Below are 22,216 nucleotides of genomic sequence, written 5' to 3' on the forward strand. Positions count from 1 at the left end.
CAGGTAAGTGCCAAAATAAGTTGGTTAGAAGGCACACCTTTGTTCTGAGTTCTCCCATTTTCCACTCACTTTCTCCCCGTGCCCTTCATGCTAAATCATCCACCCACACTGCACAGTTCATTACAACTCATGTCCTCCACCTACTGACAACTACCCCCCCCCCATATCACAAAGCCATGCATCCTGATACCCTCCATAGTCATTCACTCAATTCACACGATGGGCAGATGCCAGATGCCAAGCGGATATCAGATTCTGACAACTTGATATGTCTCATTCCCACACATTTGATAGTGAGTAAAGCTCTCACTGATAAAATTCATTAAATGTTTTTAAACCACCTAAAGTTTTTAATTTCTGTTTGAAAACAGCCTTCATCAAAGTCAATCTATGAAAACACTTTCCAAACTGTAATTTAAAACATGAACTCAGAACCAAGTTTACTTAGTTTTAACTTATGAAACTCAGCCAATCATGCATAAAGACACAATGAGAATCCTCGGGGAAAAGTCAGTAATGAGTTCAATTGAAACTGCATGAACAGTTTTCCTTTAAGTTCTAATCTATGTCTGTTGATGAAAACAGTCAAGCAGACAGCTTTATAACTCTCAAAGATATGGCTTACTTATTTTTTAAAGATTAAAGTTCAGGACATCTTAAAGAATTCTACATGCCACAGTAAGTATGGGGATGTCATGCTTCCTTCAAAAATATTGGTCTTCTTCAATTTGTAACCCATGCAGCCTACGTAGAATTTATTTGACTTCAGCACTCAGCTGAAATGTGCCAGCTAAGTTGGGTTTCCTGTTTGTGTGGATCTCACTCCCCCTCCCAGTTAAAATTGGAGAGGGACCTCCATATCCAAGTTCCACCTGCCATTTTAGAAGGTCAACGGTGCTTTCCTGACTCTGCCAAAATCTTGTTTTAGGAGTTAGGCATATTTTACTAAAATTAACTTACTGCCAATAAAATGTGGAGCTGGAGAAGCACAGCTGGGTCAGACAGCATTGGAGGAGCAGGAAAGTCAACATTTTGTGGGTCTGGACCCTTCAGGGATGGGGAAGGAGAAGGCACCTCAGAAATAAATGGCGGGGGGGGAGGTGGTTGGTGGGGCCAAAGTAGGTGGAATGGTGATAGGTGGATGCAGGTTGGGGATTGTAGGGATCGGCCAGTGGGAAGGGTGGAGCGGATGGATGAGAAAGAAGATAGACACGTTGTATCAGGTCAAGGAGGCGGGGATGAGAGGGAGAGGTGGACATGGGAATGAGGCTGGGGGGTAGGGATATTTTGAAGCTGGTGAACTCTATGTTGAGGCCATTAATGTTAAGTAATATAAGGTGTTGGTCCTCCTGTTTATATGTTGTCTCATTTCGACAGTGGAGGTGGCCCAGGATAGACATGTCGCCAAGGGATTGGGAGGGGCAGTTGAAATGGCTGTGCCTACTCCTCCTTCTCATACCTACCTCCTTGATCTGACACAATGTGTCCATCTACCTTCTCACCTCTCCACTCCACCATTCTCACTGACTAATCTCTACAACCCTCTACCTGCATCCACCTATCACCAACCCACCTACTTTTCCCCCATCCCCATCCCCCTCCCTCTATTTATTTTTGTGGTGCCTTCCCCTCCCCAGTCATGAAGAAGGGTCCAGACCCAAAACATTGACTTTTCTGCTCCTCTGATGCTGTCTGACCTGCTGTCCTTCTCCAGCTCCACATTTTATCAACTCTGACTGACAGTATCAGCAATCTTTACTATCTCCTTGTTCTAAACAAACTTCTTAATAAACATTTATCATTGCCATTATTTGAGTGACAGTGGTAGCTGAAGTGTCCCATGTGGATTAAGATTCCCCCCACCTTGTAAATTGATCTATTATAACCAAATAACATTACTGTTCTTCCTCCCCACCATTTCATGGAATAGGTTATGCAATATCAATCTGTTGTCTACTCCCTTGGTCCCCTCGGTTGAGGTTGGTATGACATACAGACTTTAATGGATCTTCCTGGGATGTACTGTGCGCATATCAGACATCACTGATGTTTACTAACATCTCTTTCTACCCACTGCCCATCCTCCTTAACAGAGCACCTCTCCCATGGTAGGCAGCTTGTGCTATATTTTCAACAGATTCTATAGCTCTTTTTTCCCCTTAAATTGTTACCTACGTCCAATATTTCTTATTATTTCTTAATATTCCTATTGATGGTGAAACAAACCACATTTACAGTTTCTGTTTTTTTCATGAGTCTTCCAATGTTCTTAACCAAAATCAAACATTCCTATCTGATTCCAGGGACGAAACGTTCTTGCATGTTCTACAAATAGGTATCTCAGGTTTTCAAAAATAACTTCCTAAATTCCATTTAGACTTTGGATGTCTCAACATATTCCAGATTGAAACTGACAGACTTCCTTTCATATATAGTTTCTTAAGAACTTGTTGCTTCCCAAGAAACCTCTTGCCTGTGTGTTTATCTTCACTCGTAGCTGAACATTTAATGCTGAAATGCTTTGAGTGTTTGAAGTATCAACTTTTATTAACTTATTTATCAATTCCAGTTGAGACACAATTATGTCCAGTGTAGGTTGTCTTAAACAGTCCTTTTTAAATCAGAAATACAATGATTGGAGATAATGGGAACTGCAGATGCTGGAGAATCCAAGATAATAAAGTGTGAAGCTCGATGAACACAGCAGGCCAAGCAGCATCTCAGGAGCACTGAGATGCTGCTTGGCCTGCTGTGTTCATCCAGCTTCACACTTTATTATCTATACAATGATTGGAGTCAGTTTAGGGTTCTCCCATTCTCGAGCACCTTGTTTCAGAAGATGACATGGTTTGATTAGTTGAGGCCAAATCTCTAAAAGATAAAACCTATAATCTAAATTGGATGTCTGTAAATTTCCAAACCCCACGCCTAGCAATATGGAAAGTGTTTGGTGAAATTGCAAGAAAGCTACCAGCAGAAGGAACCCTGCTGCTCTAAGAAAGGCCATAGCCCAAGGTACCAGGTAATGTCATGTTGTAATTTTATTTTGTTTTTAAGAAACCAAAATTTTCTGAATTTCAAACTGACCTTGTAAAATTGACAGTCCTTTCTTTGATTTTTGCTCACATTCCAATTGCCTTAAAACCTTAGAATTTTTAAAAAATCATCTCAAGAACAGAAGAATATTTCTTGTATCTTTTTTCGTTTTCCCCTATTAAACATTTTCTAAACTCGAGTTCAAATCGGATGTCTGCCATACAACAGCTTATCTTTGTTTTGTTGAAAACTCAAGCTTGTACTTTAAATTAAAATTGAAAAGTACAGTTATTTCCAAACGTTGAACAAAAATTTTGAACTTTTTTCTCGAACTTCTATCTCTTGGCCTCATTAGTAGCCTGGTTTGTGTATGCCCTAGCTATTTGGTGAATTTACTCAAATTTGCTTTATTATTTGTATTGGAAGTTGTTAGATGAAAACTCTTCTATGTAAAATCCCTACATGCAAGGTGCTCGAGAATGGGAAAACCCTAAACTGACTCCATTCATTGTATTTCTGATTTAAAAAGAACTGTTTAAGACAACCTACACTGGACATAATCGTGTCTCAAATTGGAATTGATAAATAAGTTGATAAAAGTTGATATTTCAAACACTCAAAGCAATTCAGCAAAGCAGGAAGACATGGCTAGTGTTTCGATGATGTTCCTGGTAAGCTGTCACCTGTTTTGTTGATAAAGAAGTTGACTTTTCTGAAAAACAATTCTCCAAGCTCTCCTTTGAACGGTAATTTTTGCTGCTCTTATCTTTTTTTAAGTTTCTCTCTGTTGACGAGCAGAGAGATTTTAACAATAATGGGAGATATTCCTCCAGTCTATCATGTTAGTGATTGACTCAACCCTCCCAAGGGTAACTTCTCGAGTTGGAGACTCACCTCTCACATCCTATTTGAAGTGAAACATTACATACTCTGATCATCCACTGTGTGCAAAACCATTCTTTTGACTGCTAGTGATAATCCTCAAGGGATGCCACTAATTTGCCTACCAGTGGAACTGTTCCCACTCTTGGGCCTCTTAAAAATATTTTGGTAAGCTCTGAAACTTTCCATTAACCACCACCTCTCTCCCACTGTCTAAGGCACCAGTTTTCCAAGCTTTGCTGCTTGATGATTTCTCACTGCTGGTGTGAACCCAGTAAACATGTGCCAAACATTTTCCATACCTCTAGAATGCTTCTGCAATGAAAAGGCACGTCATCCTAATTTCTTCTGGCTCAGGGAGATAAAATGCATTTGGCTTTGATGCCATAATTGCTTGCTGCAGTGTAAAAGGCTTAAAGCCACACATAGGGTTTGGTATCCCAAATTAGATAATACTGCAGTCAGATTCCACTTGACTAGATACTCATTCCAAATGCCACAAAAAGATACTGCATGTTAACAGACTGGAAAGGTTTGTGACAATAACACTTAACCAACCTCGTTGTAAAGAGTATGAGAGGATTTGAATTTGTGCATGAATCGATTCTGTCCTTTTTTTGAGTTGGCTATCCACAGGGTTGTGCACTGCTTTGTGTTGAAACTTGGGTGCAGTACTTGCCAATGGATCTTCCTACCTTCTGACCAGTGTGTTGTTCTCCCTGGCTGCAGTCTATTTCACACACTCTAGTTCCCACTGCAAGACCTCCTATATTAGCAAGGATTTTCAGAATATAATTTTACTTTTATTTTTATTCACTTAAAGGATATGGATACCGGTGGCTCGACCAGTGTTTATCGCCCATCCCTAATTGCCCAGAGGGCAGTTACGGCAACCTTATTGCTATGGGTCTGCAGTCACATGTAGGCCTTCAGTTAAGGACAGAAATTATTCTTTCCCTAAAGGACATTAGTGAACAAGATGGGTTTTTCTGACAATCAGCAACAATTTCAAGGTCATCATTAGACTCTTAATGATCTTGCAGCAAATGTTCTGTGCTGCCATATACTGATATAAAGGATGTCTCAATTTTTAGAGATATGTCTCGAATGTGTTGTGGCCAGATTGTGTGCTAGGGATTTTTTTGTGCACCTTCCCTGTTTCCAACAGAACGAAGCAAGCAGTGAACACTTAGCCAGCTGTCCACTCTCTTGAATGCTATATGAACACAATACAATTTTCTTGCTTAATTACCAGCAATGCTCATCTACCTGTTAAGTAGACAAATTAGATGGGCCAGCTGCAGTTTGGGCTAATGGCTTATTGAATGGTTCAGAAAAGCCACTGACCACACAGTGATGTTATGTGAATTGAGCTTCAAATCTCAGGCTTCACTTGAATACATTGCAATGCATTTTTACTTTTAGAGGAAAAAAAACTGAAACAAGCTTTTTTAAAGAAGTACAATAACTTTGATTATAAATTGCACAAGGTTTGATTTTCTCTGTATAACTTGAATTGTATTTAATGGATTGTAAACTATTTATTCAAGGCTTTCTCTGATCTTATTTTGTAAATGCTAATACTGAGATTCACTGAATTATAATGCTGAATGACACTTAACTGAGATCTTAAAGATAGTAGTTTCATATATGGTAAAAATTAATAAAATCTAAAGGATTTTGTGAAAAGCACAATAAATTGTACAGTTTTAATGCATTATTGCTGTTTAGTGGATTGTAAGAGCTACACTGACTGACTTAACCTTCAGTGTTTAAATAAGATGATTGATGTTATATATGGATAATTTCAGATCCACGTAGATTTTGGGTGCTGTTGAGACTTTCAAGGTCCTCGTTGCCCTTTTCAACAAATCAAATGAAGTGGACTCCTGAGTGTTTTTGAATGAAAAGAGCTGATGAAATTGCACGACACATCTAATATGGACTTGAGTTCAAGCAAAAATGTATCAAGGAGGCAGAAGAGAGACTTCTATCCTCTGGGGACCTGTGTTCAGTCCGTGCTCTGGAAATAGTGATTAAAAGATCATATCTCTGAAATGGCTGTTGATGGAAAAGGAAAGCCATCCGTGTAATCTAAATATGATACCCAGTGAGCATCAGTTAATGTGCGATTATAGATTCAATTAGGAAGCTTGCCAGAGCTGAAAGGAAGTGTCACCTGGTGCAACAGAGGATTCTTTTCTGAGGTCGGGGTATCTGAAATGTCCTCTTCCTCTTTTTTTTGGGGGGGGGGTTCATTCATTGAGGATTCATAACGGATGAGAGAATAAACAGTCCTGTGCTTAGATGCAGATCACTAACATTTTCATCTGAAAGCAGTACAGCTTAAGGAACTTGCATTTATATAGAGCCAAGCTGTATCCAGGTTTTCTTCAAACATTGTTTGCTGTCAGCCAGTATGAACAGAAATAAATTGGGTATCTTATCCATCAATTGAGTTTTGTCGGCGCTGTTTGCTGCCCTGAACATGATCATAAGATGTAAGAGAAATAGGCCATTCAGCCCATTGAGTCTACACCATGCAGTGAATTCATGGCTGATCTGAATTCCACTTTACTATGTTGTTTTTTTCCTTCATACTTTGCCTTTCCATCTTTTTTCCCTGAAAGTATAGCCATTAATCTAAATAACACAAATACGTGACCATCATGCACCACCTGACCCACGTATGATGGCGTTTGCAGATCACGCATTGGACATCTCAGTCATTGCAGAACACATTAATCCAATGTGAAAACAAGTCATTCTCAATAGCATGAGACCACCAAACACAGGAAAGAGAGGTAATGGGAACTGCAGATGCTGGAGAATCCGAGATAACAAAGTGTGGAGCTGGATGAACACCAAGCAACATTTTAGGAGCACAAAAGCTGACTTTTCGGGCCTAGACCCTTCTTCATCCAGCTCCACACTTTATACAGGAAAGAGAGGCATCACATTCAAATAATGATCATGTAGCTGTGGTAAATGCTGACATCTAGTGGAAATTGAAGGTATATCGTGCAGAAATTTGGAACTGACTCAATGAAAAATTTCTTGCAGTCACACAATTCTGCAGCATAGGAAGAGAAGGCCATTCAGTCCATTGTATTGATGCCAAAGCTTTGAAGGAGCTATCTAATTAGACCTATTCTTTCCCATATGCATTTTTTGTTATTTTCTCTACACGCCCAGCCCAAACATTTGTGATCAGAGATAATGGGAACTGCAGATGCTGGAGAATCCAAGATAACAAAGTGTGGAGCTGGATGGACACAGCAGGACCAAGCAGCATCTCAGGAGCACAAAAGCTGACGTTTCGGGCCTAGACCCTTCATTTGTGTGCTTTGTCCCAAGCGCACTCTCTACTTGCATCCCCTTTACAATTTTACCCTTTATTCAATATTGCCTTGTGCTGCCAAAATGATTTGCTCATGCTTTTCAGCGTTAATTGTCATCTGTCACTGGTTTGTACATTCCACCAACCCATCCATGTTCACTCAATTTATCACTATCCTCGTCAGAACTCATGATACTTGCAAGTTCTGCATCATCTGCAAATGTTCAAATTATGTCCTGAAGCCACACTGGGGAAGCTAGTACTGAAAACTCAGAGCTAAGAATCCATAGCTTACATTAATGTATATAAGATGTAGTGGGTGGAGCAGTTCAGTTGGCTGGACTGCTGGTTGACAGAGTGACACAAGCAGCGTAGTTTCAGTTCCCATCTTCTAAACCTTGCCCCTCAACTGAGGCAGTGGTCTCAGGTTAAACTCACCACCAGTCATCTCTCTGAGAAAGCAACCTATGGTCCTCTTGGACCATTGTGACTTTTTTCTCTGTAAGAATACAATAATGTGTTAGCTAACTAAACAGAAATATACAAAACATTTACTAAAGGTATACATAAAAATATTTATTTAGTTCATCAATTTAATATGCAGTGGTAAGCTATTGAACAGGACCAGGCTCTTCGGCCCACCATCTCTGTGCCAACCATGACACCATTCAAAACTAATAGTACCTGCCTGTAAATGGTCGGTATCCCTTCATTCTCTGCTGTCCATGTGTCTATCTAAATACTTCTTGGACATTATGATCATGTCTGCATTGATTCTTAACTTAGCTATAGATTCTTAACTCTTGAGTTTGACATGTATTCCCACATTTAAAGAGCAACATTTAAAATTAAATGCAAATTCACAAACCAACCACATATATTTTGTCTTATAATGTTGATATTTTTAAAAGATGATGTTGAAACTTCTGCTCTTGATTGTTTCCAGTCCTGGCTTCTCGCATCCGCACCCCATGCCCTTAGTTAATCTCCCACCATCACCAACCTCCTCATCTGAAGAAGTTGCACCAAAGGGAACAAATCCTAAGGACCGAGCAGTCTCTGTTGCTGGGTTTCAAAGGAAGTGAATGTAGGTGCCCCTGCGATAGACTTGTTGGATTCTCTCAGTTCGGGAAGCATTCCTCTAGGTTGGCAAATGACGCAGGTGAACATGTACTGAACAGGTGCAAGTAGGAAACCATTGAATTAGAGATATATTAGCCAGATGCCAATTGTTGGAAAATAATCAGAGTCTACAAATGTGCGAAAGGTGAGTGAATGTCTTGCAAATGTCTAGCTGATCAGAGAGAGGCAGTACAGATCACACCTGTATAAGAAGTGTCTTTATTATTTTTGTGTCTTTCAGAACTATGGACTGCAAGGTGAACATACCATTCCTAAAAAAAAAGTGATTTACTAGGATGCCTGCATAATTTCGTAGCAAGGAATTTCATATTTAGAGTGACTGTGATTGCTTGCAATTTGCAAATGTGTAGGAGCTGTGGAGTCCAAAGACGTGCCGGTCAGGTGGATTGGCCATTCTAAATTGTCTGTGGTATCCAGAGATGTGTGGGTTAGGTGGATTAGACATGGGAAATGCAGGATTGCAAGGATACATTAGCAAGCTTGGTCTGGGTAGGATGCTGTTTGGAGGGTCAATGCAGACTCGATAGGCTGAATTGGATCTTTCCGCACTGTAGCAATTCTAAGAGTTATTTACCAGCAAAGCTGACTGGTTCTCAGCTAACTCAGTACGTTGGAAACAGAAACAAATTACACACACTCTCACACCCCCCCACACACACACACACACACACACACACACACACACAAAGAGAGATAGACACAGAAGTGTCTATCCTTACCTTGCTTCCACAACTGCTGCTGGCAACGCATTCCATGCTCTCACATGAGGACGTCACTGGCTAGGCCAGAATTTATTGCCCATCCCAAAGAGCAGTTAAGAGTCAGGCACATTGCTGTGGGTCTGGAGTCACATGTAATTCAGACCAGGGAAAGATGGCAGCTTCCTACCATAAAGGATAGTTCCACAACTCTCTGTGTAAAGAACCCGCCTCTGACATCCCCTCTATACTTTCCTCCAACCAGCTTAAAACTATGACTCCTCATGTTAGCCTTTTCTGCCCTGGGAAATAGTCTCTGGCTATCAAAAGCGAACCAGATGGGTTTTTCATCGTTAGATTCTTGATTCCAGATGTTTATTGAATTCAAATTCCCCCATCTGCCATGGTGGGATTTGAACCTGGGTCCCCGGAGCATTATCTGGGTCTCTGGATTAACAGTCCAGCGATAATACCACTCGGCCATCACCTCCCCTAAGGTGAGAATTGAATATTTATGAATAGGTGATTTAGTGAACAGGGGAATATCTGTGGATGTTATTTATTTGGATTTCCTGAAAGCAGTTGAAAACGTCCCCCATGAAAGGCTGGGTTGCTAAAGTTTAAGGTCATGACATTAAAGATAAGGCTTTGACCTGCAAAGGAGATTGGCAAGTGGATTTTAATATGGAGAAAGGGGAAGTCATCTGCTCTGAACATAAAAAGGAGTGCATCAGCTTCTAAATGGTGAATATCTGGTAGATATACAAAAGACCTGGGTGGAGGGGTGTTTGGTCTGCAGGTCTTTCACTTATCATGAACAGAGAGAGAAAACAATCAAAAGAGACAAGTAGAAAGTCAGCTTTTTTACCTGAAGGACTTGTTTTGAAGCAGGTGGAAGTCACACCAGGCTTTCCAAGCCCAGCTTAGTACACAGCTGGAGTCACAGTGAGTGTTTTCTCCTTCATCTATTCACAGGTTGAGGACGTCACTGGCTAGGCCAGAATTTATTGCCCATCCCAAAGAGCAGTTAAGAGTCAGGCACATTGCTGTGGGTCTGGAGTCACATGTAATTCAGACCAGGGAAAGATGGCAGCTTCCTGCCATAAAGAATAGTTTACCTTCAACAGCATTATCATCAATGCCTTTGCGGTTTCCACTCACCAAAACTGAACTTGACTGACCATATAAATACAGTGGCTACAAGAGCAGTCAGACACGAGGAACCCTGCAGCAGTGGGATTTTCCTCCAGCAGTTGACAATGATTACATGGTTATCATTAGACTCTTAATTCCAGATTTTTATTGAATTCAAATTACACCATCTGCCGTGGCAGGATTCAGACCAGGTCCCCAGAACATGACCAGGCTATCTGGATTACCACTCCAGAATAATACCACTAGGCTGTTTTCTCCCAATGTGGTTCTGGGCACTGCTCCTTCAAAAGGTTTCATTGGCCTTGGAGAAAGTGCAGTTTGGATCTACCAGAATGAATGGGATCCAATGGTTAAATGATGAGGATAGATCTCACACACAAAAGTTGTATTCCTGGAATTTAGAAGTTTAAGAGGTTATTTGATTGAGGTTTCCAAGACTTGGATAGGAACTGATGGATTAAACAGAGAGGAATTATTTGTCCTGGTTGCTGAGTCTATGACCAGGCAGTGTCATCTAACAACTAGAGCCTGACCTTTCAGGTCTGAAATTAGGAGATACTTAGGCACAAAAGGGATGGAAGAATGAAGCTGTCTCTACAAAATGCAGCTGATGCTTAAGCAATTTGTTAAGTTTAAAAGTGAGATTCCTGGGGTTTTTTTTAATATAAGGAATATGGGGATCTCTGGCTGGGCCCAACATTTATTGGCCATCCCTGGTTTCCCTTGAGAAGGTGGGGGTGAGCTGCAGACTTGAACTGCTGCAGTCCATGTGCTATCAGTTGATGCACAATGCAATCAGGGAGGGAATTTCCAGGATTTTGACCCAGCGACAGTGAGGGAACAGCAATATATTTCTAAGTCAGGATGGTGAGTGATTTGGAGTGGACCTTGCAGATGCTGGTGTTCCCATATACCTGCTACTCTTGTCCTTCTAGATGGAAGTTGTCATGGGTTTCTTCCAGTTACAACTTCTTCAGGTTACCCTTCTCCCTCCGGACCAACCTCAGGGAATCTCTCTCCCACTGCAACTCTCTTGTAATCCCTTCAGCCTTGAAACTGCTCGACCATGTCCTGAAGCAAACCAGGTACCACAGTCACATCACCTTCCTACCTACTAACCTCATCCCACCTCCTTGACCTGTCCATCTTCCCTGGACTGACCTATCCCCTCCCTACCTCCCCACCTATACTCTCCTCTCCACCTATCTTCTTTACTCTCCATCTTCGGTCCGCCTCCCCCCTCTCCCTATTTATTCCAGTTCCCTCTCCCCATCCCCCTCTCTGATGAAGGGGCTAGGCCTGAAACGTCAGCTTTTGTGCTCCTGAGATGCTGCTGGGCCTGCTGTGTTCATCCAGCCTCACGCTATTATCTTGGATTCTCCAGCATCTGCAGCTCCCATTATCTCTCATAAACCTGTGCTATATTTGGTTAATGGAACTATTGCTGAACCGTCAGTAGCTACAAATTAGTTATTTAAAATATAAAAAATTACAACTGGTCTATGTCTAGAAACATTACTAAAATTTAAAATGTGACCTTTCAAACAATTATTAAGGTTAAATACATAAATTGAGTCAGAACACTGCTTTCTTAGCTGACTTTGACGATAATAAACTTCCTTTAGTTGGTATAGAACTCATTCCTACAGGAACCTTGTTAAGGCTGAATGACATAAATAGTACACTGAGATAACACAGTGTAGAGCTGGATGAACACAGCAGGCCAAGCAGCATCAGAGGAGTGTGAAGCTGATGTTTCAGGCCTAGACCCTTCTTCCGAAATAGCACACTGATGGTTTTGGTGTGAATTCAACAGGCTGTAGTCTGATATTCGCTCCTCCGCAGGACTGTTCTACATTTTTATTTTCCTGAGTCTAGGGGGATACAATGAATGATACATTAAAAATAGAAAGGTTGGATAGGCTGGGACTTTCTTCCCTGGAGTTTAGGAGGTTGAGAGGTGACCTTATTGAGGTTAATAAGATTATGAAGGACAAAGATAGGGCTGATGGTAGGTATCTTTTCCCAAGGGTGGGGGATTTCAAAACTAGAAGTGATATTTTAAGGTGAGAGAATGATTTAAAAAAACATGAGGCGCAATTTATTTTTTACACAGAGAGTGGTTTCTGTGTGGAGTGAACTTCCTGAGGAAGTAGTGGCTGCGGGAATAGTTACAATATTTAAAAAGACACTTAGATAAGTGTATGAATTGGAAAGCTTTGGAGGGGTACAGGCAGGCAGGTGGGGACTAGTTTAGTTTGGGATTATATTAGGCATGGACAGGTTAGATCAAAGGGTTGTATTCTGTGCTGTATGACTAACTCCCTGAGTGAAGAAATTTCTCCTCATCTCAGTCTGAAATGGCCAACCTTGTATTCTCAGACTGAGATCGCTGGTGCTGGACTCCCCCATTTGTCAGGAGCATCCTTCCTGTGTAACCATGGCTAGTCCTGTGAAAATTTTATAGGTTTCTACGAGCTCCACCACAGCCTTCAAAGCTCTGGTGAATACGGTCTTAACCGATCCAGTCTCCATTCATAAGTCAGTCTGGCAGTTCCAGGAGTCAGTCTGGTAAATTGCTGTTGTACTCAGTCCATGGCCAGAGTATCCTTCCTCATAGAAGGATACCAAAACTGTCCACAGTATAGTCTCCCCAATGCCCTGTACAACTGCAGCAAAACATTCCTGCTCCTGTACTTGAATCCTCTCACGATGAAGGCCAACATGCCATTTGCCTTCTTCACCACCTGCTGTACTTTTCTTTAAGTAACTGCTGTGCACTTCCACCTTTCCCAATCCATCGCATTTCAGATAATAATCTGCCTGTTTTTAGCCACCAAAGTGAATCCCATCACATTTATTCACATTATATGTCATCTTCCATGTCTTTACCCACTAACTCAATGTATCCAAATCACCCCGAAGCGTCTCTGCATCCTCCTCACAGCTCGCCCTCCCACCCAGCTTTGTAAACCTCAGCTTTGCAAACATCATGCTTCACGTTTCATGAAAGGTTGCCCAATGCAATATTACCCATTTTTCTGTGGTTTCAAACATGAGCTGGCATTTAAATATCACACCAACATGTCCCAAAAAAGGTTACAATCATTCTGGAAGCACAAGAGCGGCAGATACATGAGAGCACAACCACTTGCAAGATTCTCCTCCGAGCCACTCACCAGCCTGACTTGGAAAATGATGCCACGTGTATATATCACTGGTGAATTTCTGCAGAATATCTTGTAGATGGATAGTACATACTGCTGCCACTGAGTGTCGGTGGTGGAGGGAGCAGATGCTTGTGGACAGTACATACTGCTGCCACTGAGTGTCGGTGGTGGAGGGAGCAGATGCTTGTGGATAGTACATACTGCTGCCACTGAGTGTCGATGGTGGAGGGAGCAGATGCTTGTGGATAGTACATTCTGCTGCCACTGAGTGTCGATGGTGGAGGGAGCAGATGCTTGTGGATAGTACATACTGCTGCCACTGAGTGTCGGTGGTGGAGGGAGCAGATGCTTGTGGATAGTACATACTGCTGCCACTGAGTGTCGGTGGTGGAGGGAGCAGATGCTTGTGGATAGTACATACTGCTGCCACTGAGTGTCGGTGGTGGAGGGAGCAGATGCTTGTGGACAGTACATACTGCTGCCACTGAGTGTCGATGGTGGAGGGAGCAGATGCTTGTGGACAGTACATTCTGCTGCCACTGAGTGTCGGTGGTGGAGGGAGCAGATGCTTGTGGATAGTACATACTGCTGCCACTGAGTGTCGGTGGTGGAGGGAGCAGATGCTTGTGGACAGTACATACTGCTGCCACTGAGTGTCGATGGTGGAGGGAGCAGATGCTTGTGGATAGTACATACTGCTGCCACTGAGTGTCGGTGGTGGAGGGAGCAGATGCTTGTGGATAGTACATTCTGCTGCCACTGAGTGTCGGTGGTGGAGGGAGCAGATGCTTGTGGATAGTACATTCTGCTGCCACTGAGTGTCGATGGTGGAGGGAGCAGATGCTTGTGGATAGTACATACTGCTGCCACTGAGTGTCGGTGGTGGAGGGAGCAGATGCTTGTGGATAGTACATTCTGCTGCCACTGAGTGTCGGTGGTGGAGGGAGCAGATGCTTGTGGACAGTACATTCTGCTGCCACTGAGTGTCGGTGGTGGAGGGAGCAGATGCTTGTGGATAGTACATTCTGCTGCCACTGAGTGTCGGTGGTGGAGGGAGCAGATGCTTGTGGATGTGGTACCAGTCAAGCAGCCCTGGATGGTTTCAAGCTGCTTGAGTGTTGTTGGGGCTGCACCCATCCAGGCAAGTGGAGAGTATTCCATCACACTCCTGACTTGCGCCTTGTAGGCAGTGGACAGGCAGTGGGGAGCCAGGAGGTGAGTTAGTTGCTGCAGGATTCCTAGCTTCTGTTATGCTCTCTTAGCCGCTATGTTTATACGGCGAGTGAAGTTCAATTCTGGTCAATGGAAACCCCAAAGACAGTGATGATTTTGCTTTTGAAGGCCAAACGGTGAGGTGAGGTGGTCCTTGTTTGATATTGTTTTGGACGAAAGAATGAAGTGAGTTGGAGGTAAGTCATAGATCAGCTGTAACATCATTGAATGGGGAAACAGGCTAGACAGGCTAAATGGCAGTATTCAAAGATGGAGTGTTCCCAAGAATGCACAGTTTTGCCAGGAATTGTTCTCAGTACTGTGCCAATTTTTACAGGGGATTCCCAGAAGTGTACCAATATTTGTTTCTAGAACAGGAGATTCAGAGGTATGCTCCAAGGGCTCCCAGGGAGCAAGTTAGAACCTGAAATAGATCTTCTGCCCTCAACAATGTGTAAAGTTTGAGCAGCTGGTGGGAGGCAGTACGGTGCACACTGTACCAACCCTGGAATACAGCTCGCTGCAGCTTTACTGGGATATCTTCTCACACCAGGCACTCACAGTGGTTGAGATTGTAAGGTGAATAAAATTATCATTTGGAATTGGATCCAGGGTGGAGCTGAATGGAAAAGGAGAACACCCCATTTTTTTGGAGATAATGGGAACTGCAGATGCTGGAGAATTCCAAGATAACAAAATGTGAGGCTGGATGAACACAGCAGGCCAAGCAGCATCTCTTTGTACCCCATTTTTTTGTGTCGGTTATGAAACTGGCTCTGAAAGTAAAAACCCATTTGTTGAATTCGGACTCACCTTTGTCCTGGTTTTAATCTCCCATTCCATTGAATCACTGAGTCCTCTTGTTTTTTTTTACTAACAGTTGAACAAAGTTGCAGTGATGAAAAGCCTTCTCTTTATATAAAAGCTCTTTTGTTACTGGAGCTACATTTCTGATTAAGTGGTGGAGAGATTTGCAGATTTGGTAACAAAAAGAAAATCCTTTCTCCAAGGTAAACAGGATTCCTCGCCCCAAACATAAAGATTTCTTGGCAAACTGTTTGTCAGGATCAAACCAGTGACAGTGAGGCTCTCTCTAGAACCTAACCCACATTGTCCAAGGTCCGAGAGTCAGCCAGATACATGCCCCTTTGACATCGGGACAGTTTTTAAAAGCATCAGGGGAATTTGACAAGTTGTACAGAGCAGGGAGCACTGAAATCTTTCTATCTGGGTGCAGCAGTTAGCTTGCTGTCGAACCCATTGCTACTTTGCAGTGTTTACACATCATCAGAGTGAGAGGTGTCCGTATTGGAGAGTGCAGATCAGGAATTTTAAGGATTCGGTGACCCCTTTAGTTTATCTTCATCGTACTGACCGTGAGGATTGCCTATGTGTACCCGAGAAGGCAGATGGAGCTGGGTGTTGATACCTAACCCAAAGGTCTCGTCCCCAACCTCCCTGACTCCTTGGTGACCAACTTGGAATATGTGTCCAGGTCCTTCTGTAACTAACAGCCCCAAAATCAGGGTTCTTCCACATTTCTCATTTGATGTGTGTGTCTCTGGCTAGGCCAGTATTTATTGCCTATTACCAAATGCCTGAAGGGCAGTTAAGATGTGACTGCATTGCAGTGAGTCTGAAGCCACATACAGACCAAACCAGGTAAGGATGGCAGTTTCCTTCCCTAAAGGACATGAGTGAACCAGATTTTATTTTTTAAATGTGACAATGATCACCATTTGGCTCTTCCTCATGCCTGATTTTTATTGAATTCAAACATTTGAGGGATGTGGGCATTGCTGTCTGGGTCCAGCATTTATTGCCCATCCCTAGTTGCCCCTTGAGAAGGTGGTGGTGAGCTGCCTTCTTGAACTGCTGCAGTTCCCCTGCTGCAGGTTGACCCACAATGCCATTAGGGAGGGAATTCTAGGATTTCGACGCAACTACAGTGAAGGAACAGCGGTATATTTTCAAGTCAGGATGGCGAGCGGCTTGGAGGCAATCTTTAAGTCATGATGTTTCCATGTATCTGCTGCCCTTGTCCTTCTAGGTGGAGGTGGTTGTGGGTTTGGAAGGTGCTGTCGGAGGGTCTTTGGTGAATTTCTACAGTGTACCTTGTAGATAGTACACACTGCTGTTACTGAGCGTCAGAGGTAACGAACTGGATGTTTGTGGATGTGGTGCCAATCAAGCGGCTGCTTTGTCCTGGATGGTGTCGAGCTTCTTGAGTGTTGTCGGGGCTGCAGTCATCCAGGCAAGTGGGGAGTATCCCATCACACTCCTGACTTGTGCCTTGTAGGTGATGGACAGGCTTTGAGGAGTCAGGAGGTGAGTTATTCACTGCAGTATTCCCAGCCCCTGGGCTCTTGAGGCCACTTTGTTTAAGTGGTGAGTCGAGTTGAGTTTCTGGTCAATGGTAACCCCCAGGATGTTGTAGTGGAGGATCCTGTGATGGTAACCCCATTGAATGTCAAGGGGTGGTGGTTAGATTGTCTCTTCTTTGTGATGGCCGTAGCCTGGCATTTGTGTAGTGCGAATGTTACTTGCCACTTGTCAGCCCAAGCCTGGATATTGTCCAGATCTTGTTGCATGTGAACATGGGCTGCTTCAGTATCTGAGGAGTCACGAATGGTGCTGAACATTGTATAATCATCGGCAAACATCCCCACTTCTGACCTTATGATGGAGGGAAGGTCATTGATGAAGCAGCTGAAGATGGTTGGGCCTAGGACACTACCCTGAGGAACTCCTGCAGAGATGTCCTGGAGCTGAGATGACTGACCTCCAGTAACCATGACCATCTTCCTCTGTGTCAGGTATGACTCCAACCAGCAGAGAGCTTGCTCCCTGATACCCATTGATTCCAGTTTTACTGCCACACGCAGTCAAATGTAGCCTTAATGTCAAGGGCTGTCACTCTCACTTCTCCTCTGGAATTCAGCTCCTTTGTCCATGTTTGAACCGAGGCTGTAGTGAGATCAGGAGCTGAGTGGCCCTGGTGGAACCCAAACTGGGCGTCACTGAGCAGGTTATTGCTCAGCAGGTGCTGCTTGATAGCACTGTTACTGACACCTTCCATCACTTTACTGATGATAGAGAGGAGACAGATGGGGCAGTAATTGGCCGGGCTGGATTTGGCCTGCGTTTTCTGTACAGGACATAGTTTGGCAATTTTCCATATTGTTGGTTAGATACCAGTGTTGTAACTGTACTGGGATAACAAGGTGTAGAGTTGGATGAATGCAGCAGGCCAAGCAGCATCATAGGAGCAGGAAAGCTGCCGTTTTGGGCCTAGACCCTGATTTCTAAAGAAGGATCAAGGCCCGAAACATCAGTTTTCCTGCTCCTATGATGCTGCTTGGCCAGCTGCGTTCGTCTAGCTCCACACCTTGTTATTTTGGATTCTCCAACATCTGCAGTTCCTACTATCTTTGTAACTGTACTAGAACAGCTTGGCTGGGGGAGTAGCAAGTTCTAGAGCACGCGCCTGCAGTACTATTGTCGTAATGTTGTCAGGGCCCATAGTCTTTGCAGTATCCAGTTTCTCCAACTGTTTCTTGATATTATGTGGAGCGAATCGAATTGGCTGAAGACTGGTATCTGTAATGCTGGGGATCAACTGGAGGATGCCGAGATGGATTATCCACTCAGCACTTCTGGCTGAAGATTGCTACGAATGCTTCAGCCTTATCTTTTGCACTGATGTGCTGGGCTCTTCCATCATTGAGGATGGGGATATTTATGGAGCCTCCTCCTCTAGTGAGTTGTTTAACTGTCCACCACCATTCACGACTGGATGTGGCAGGACTGCAGAGCTTAGATCTGATCCGTTGGTTGTGGGATTGCTTAGCTCTGTCTATCACTTGCTGTTTTTGCTGTTTGGAGTCCAAGTAGTTCTGTTTGGTGGCTTCACCAGGTTTACACCTCATCTTCAGGTATGCCTGGTGCTGCTCCTGGCATGTCCTCCTACACTCTCCATTGAACCAGGGTTGATCCCCTGGCTTGATGGTAATGGTTGAGTGGGGGATATGCTTGGCCTTGAGGTTACAGATTGTGCTGCAGTACAGTCCTGATGCTGTTGATGGCCCACAGCACCTCATATATGCCCAGTCTTGAGTTGCTAGATCTGTGAAAAGTCTGTCCTGTTTAGCACGGTGATAGTGCCACACAACACGATGGAGGTTATTCTCAATGTGAAGGTGGGACTTCGTCTCCACAAGGGCTGTGTGGTGGTCACTCTGACTGATACTGTCATGGACAGATACACTGCAGCTGACATATTGGTGAGGATGAGGTCAAGTATGTTTTTCCCTCTTGACTAGATCTGGTGTTGGGGAATGAGCCTGGCCAGATGTTCAATGTTGGGGAGCATTTTGGGAACAGTGACCATAATTCTGTAAATTTTAAGTTACTTATGGGAAGAATAAGAGTAATCCTTGGGTGAAAGTACTAAACAGGTCGAAGGCTATCTACCACAATATCAGATAGGAACCGGCGAATATGGATTGGGGGCAGCTGTTTGAGGGTCAATCCACATCTGGCATGTTGATATCTTTTCACAAAAGAGCATCAGAGTTTATCAGATATAAAGTAAAAACTATTTTAATCTATATGAGAACTATTTGAAATGATCCCGTCACAACTAAATATCAGAAATAAAAATTCAACCTTTTTACCCTAAACAACAACTTTAAAGATAGTTAGACCTCAGGGAATGATTATCCTGTTTCTACTTTAAAGCTCCCTTTTCAGTTGCCACAGCTGTAACGAGTTTCTTTCTGATGAATTTTCATAGTCACCTGATACTATTTTCTTCATTTAATGTCCCTTCCTGAGAGCACTAAGCAAACAGCTATCATGACTTGTTTATCATTTAGAAAGCAGTGACAGGATCAGACAGAGTCAGCATGGATTTATGAAGGGGGAATCATGCTTGACAAATCTGTTGGAATTCTATGAAGATGTAACTAGTCGAGTAGACAACGGGGAGTCAGTCGACATAGTATATTTGGACTTTCAGAAAGCATTTGACAAAGTTCCACATGAGAGATTAATGTACAAGATTAAAGTACTTGGGATGAGGGAAGTGTATTGAGATGGATAGGAAACAGGTTTGCAGAGAGGAAAGAAAGAGTAGGAATTAGTGGGTCCTGTTCAAATTGGCAGGCAGTAACTAGTGGGGTGCCACAGGGATCAGTGTTCGGACCCCAGCTATTCACAATATATATGAATGATTTGGGTGAGGGAACAAAATGTAACATCTCCACGTTGCAGATTATATCAAGTTGGGTGGGAGAGCGAACTGTGACAAGGACGCAGAGATCCTTCAGCATGATCTCAACAGGTTGGGTGAGTGGGCAAATCAATAATAAATGCAGTATAATTTGGATAAATGTGAGGTTATTCACTTTGGAAACAGAAATAGGAAGGCAGGTTACCACCTGAATGGCTGTAAATTGGGAGAGGGGAATGTGCAGTGGGACCTGGGTGTCCTTGTGCACCAGTTGCTGAAGGTAAGCATGCAGGTACATCAGGCAGTAAAGAAGGTAAATGGTATGTTGGCCTCATTGTGAGATGTTTTGAGTACAGGAGCAGGGATGTGTTGTTGCAGTTATACAGGGCTTTAGTGAGACCACACCTGGAATATTGTGTGCATCCTGAGGAGTGATGCTCTTACTCTCGAGGGTGTGCAGTGAAGGTTTACCAGGCTCATTTGGGCAACAGCGGGTCTGATGTATGAGGAGAGATTAACTAAACTGGGATTTTTTCGCTAGAGTTCAGATGAATGAGGGGGGATCTCATAGACATGCATAAAATTCTAACAGGACTGGACAGGGTAGATACAGGGAGGATGTTCCTGATGGCGGGTGTGTCCAGGACCAGGGTTTACAGTTTGAGGATTCAGGATAGACGATTTAGGACGGAGATGAGGAGATATTTCTTCACCCAAAGAGTGGTGAGCCTGTGGAATTTATTCCCACAGAAAGTAGTTGATGCCAAAACATTGAATGTATGAGGTGGCTAGATACAGCACTTGGGGGTGAATGGGATCAAAGGTTATGGGGAGAAAGCAGGATTAGGCTGTTGAGTTGGACCATCAGCCATGATCATGATGAATAGCAGAGCAGTCTCAAAGGGCCGAATGGCCTCCTCCTGCTCCTATCTTCTATGTTTCTATGTTATCATTTAAAGTGAGTTCCTTGAACACCACAGCCTTCTGCTGCTGGTGTTTTATTCTGCACCAATCATGACTTCAGGAAGAAGTCCCTTACTTCGCTTCTTAAAGTACTCCAGCTGTGAACGAGCATATCTCTCTGACTGAAATCTGCACACTGTCTGATATTCCTGCCGTTCCACGATTCAGGATTCCTGTGACTAAATAGCATCTTTTTTTCCACTTCTGCCATTTTCTAAAGCACTGAACTGCTCACCTCAGGAATGAAGTATGAGTGATATTATCACTGGACTGTTAATCCAGAGACCCAGGTAGTGTTCTGGGGACTTGGGTTCGAAACCCACCATGACAGATGGTGGAATTTGAATTCAATGGAAAAATCTGGAATTAAGAATCTAGTGATGACCGTGGATCCACTGTCAATTGTCGGAAAAACCCATCTGGTTCACTAATGCCCCTTAGGGAAGGAAACTGCCAACCTTACCTGGATAATAAAATGTCAGGCTGGATGAACACAGCAGGCCCAGCAGCATCTCAGGAGCACAAAAGCTGACGTTTCGGGCCTAGACCCTTCATCAGAGAGGGGGATGGGGTGAGGGTTCTGGAATAAATAGGGAGCGAGGGTGAGGTGGACCGAAGATGGAGAGAAAAGAAGATAGGTGGAGAGGAGAGTATAGGTGGGGAGGTAGGGAGGGGATAGGTCAGTCCACGGAAGACGGACAGGTCAAGGAGGTGGGATGAGGTTAGTAGGTAGGAGATGGAGGTGCGGCTTGGGGTGGGAGGAAGGGATGGGTGAGAGGAAGCACAGGTTAGCGAGGCAGAGACAGGTTGGACTGGTTTTGGGATGCAGTGGGTAGAGGGGAAGAGCTGGGCTGGTTGTGTGGTGCAGTGGGGGGAGGGGACGAACTGGGCTGGTTTTGGGATGCGGTGGGGGATGGGGAGATTTTGAAGCTGGTGAAGTCCACATTGATACCATTGGGCTGCTGGGTTCCCAAGTGGAATATGAGTTGCTGTTCCTGCAACCTTCGGGTGGCATCATTGTGGCACTGCAGGAGGCCCATGATGGACATGTCATCTAAAGAATGGGAGGGGGAGTGGAAATGGTTTGCGACTGGAGGTGCAGTTGTTTATTGTGAACCGAGCGGAGGTGTTCTGCAAAGCGGTCCCCAAGCCTCCGCTTGGTTTCCCCAATGTAGAGGAAGCCACACCGGGTACAGTGGATGCAGTATACCACATTGGCAGATGTGCAGGTGAACCTCTGCTTAATATGGAAAGTCATCTTGGGGCCTGGGATAGGGGTGAGGGAGGAGGTGTGGGGGCAAGTGTAGCATTTCCTGCGGTTGCAGGGGAAGGTGCCGGGTGTGGTGGGGTTGGAGGGCAGTGTGGAGCGAACAAGGGAGTCACG

The 22,216-nt window shown here is 43.7% G+C and overlaps 1 protein-coding gene across 1 annotated transcript in view; it reads left to right on the forward strand.

Annotated features, from left to right (window-relative positions):
• The window catches only part of zfyve28 (zinc finger, FYVE domain containing 28), a 202,988-nt gene extending 196,658 nt beyond the window's left edge, over positions 1 to 6,330 (forward strand). Inside the window, exon 15 of the mRNA XM_048527089.2 lies at positions 5,730 to 6,330. The gene's annotated coding sequence lies outside the window, so the exon portion shown is untranslated. The remainder of the gene's footprint in view (positions 1 to 5,729) is intronic.
• The last annotated feature ends 15,886 nt before the right edge of the window (positions 6,331 to 22,216 follow it).

Source organism: Stegostoma tigrinum, chromosome 3 (genome assembly GCF_030684315.1).
Source record: "Stegostoma tigrinum isolate sSteTig4 chromosome 3, sSteTig4.hap1, whole genome shotgun sequence".
Taxonomy (NCBI): Eukaryota; Metazoa; Chordata; class Chondrichthyes; order Orectolobiformes; family Stegostomatidae; genus Stegostoma; species Stegostoma tigrinum.